This window comes from Amblyraja radiata, chromosome 2 (genome assembly GCF_010909765.2).
Source record: "Amblyraja radiata isolate CabotCenter1 chromosome 2, sAmbRad1.1.pri, whole genome shotgun sequence".
NCBI lineage: Eukaryota > Metazoa > Chordata > Chondrichthyes > Rajiformes > Rajidae > Amblyraja > Amblyraja radiata.
This window is the reverse complement of record NC_045957.1, coordinates 1,289,309-1,290,779: the sequence shown is the minus strand read 5'-3', so window position 1 is coordinate 1,290,779 and position 1,471 is coordinate 1,289,309. Positions and strand designations below refer to the sequence as shown.

Sequence of the window (1,471 nt, the reverse complement as noted above, 5' to 3'; positions counted from 1 at the left end):
ATGTGGTAAATAACCTGGGAACAAAAGTTAACCCATTTTGCAATGTTTTATCATTGCCTTATCCAGATAATTTTCAAAATGCCTCCGGTGATCTCTGTAAATGGGAGCATCCTAAATAAATCAGATGCGAAGTAAACGACATTCTGCATCTTTTCTACAATGAATCTTGTATTCAGCATTGTTGCCAATAATGTGTCCTCCTAACCTATTCGACACAAAGCAGTGTTTTCTGTAAATTCACTTTGTACTTTGTACACAATGCCTGTGAATTCCGTACCTGCTCGAGATACAACTCTGGCCAGTTTTCCGGGCCAGTCCCGAAAGCCATTCCTGACCATAATCCCGCCTCGAAAGACGAATCTGCCTGCCTCGAAAGACGAATCTGGACATAATTCTGAGCTTGCCTGTAAAGACAAATCTGGCCCAATTTCTGTGCTTGGAACCGTAGTATTGTGCAGCTTTAAATGGTTAAATGACAACCATTTGTGTGTTGTAAGGCCACTATGTCCCCTTCCATCCTAATCAAGGGAAAATGCTATTTTCATACAACACATTAACTAAACACGTTATCATTTTCATTAGTACAAACAACTGTAAATATTACCAACTTGTAGATGGTCCCATATATTTTCCTGAGCCCGACTTGGGTCACGGATTTAAGACCTCTGTCCAACTTTCATGCTGCCACCAACTTCAGTGAACTGTTTACTGTCAACGAAGACATGAGGTGTGTTGTTGCCGCAACGATGAAGCTTTGCTCGTTGTTGGCACCTCGATTGGTCCAACAGCTTTTGCTTCCTTATCCAGGTTTTGCCTGTTGAATAGTTCTTACATGAATATAAGGTTCAGCGGCTTATTTTAAAGTCACCCCTGAAGCGTAGTTTGTTCCCGGCATTTGTAGCCTGAGCGGAACTCTAGCCCCTTCCGCGTATTCTCCACCTTCTTTTGCGAGGACTCCCTTGAATCCATACGCATTTATTCCAAGTCGTTCCACAGACATACTTCTAGAATTAACTTAAAATATGCTTACCAGCTATACTTTCGATCTCGCAGTCAGTACAAACTGACTCCGTGTTCACTTCCTCCAAGAGGGAAATATCATGCAGCCCTTTTATAGGTGCTGCTGCCAGAGTCTCCCGAAGGGACGTTTGAATATAAAGTTAATTTTCCTGTAGCATATCGTTATAACCATATAACCATATAACAATTACAGCACGGAAACAGGCCATCTCGACCCCTCTAGTCCGTGCCGAACACATAATCTCCCCTAGTCCCATATACCTGCGCTCAGACCATAACCCTCCATTCCTTTCCCATCCATATAACTATCCAATTTATTTTTAAATGATAAAAACGAACCTGCCTCCACCACCTTCACTGGAAGCTCATTCCACACAGCTACCACTCTCTGAGTAAAGAAGTTCCCCCTCATGTTACCCCTAAACTTCAGTCCCTTAATTCTCAAGTCATG

The 1,471-nt window shown here is 42.4% G+C and overlaps 1 pseudogene; it reads right to left on the bottom strand.

The window, feature by feature from the left end:
* Positions 1–410: 410 nt before the first annotated feature.
* LOC116970564 lies at positions 411–552 on the bottom strand (annotated as a pseudogene).
* Between the last annotated feature and the right edge of the window lie 919 nt (positions 553–1,471).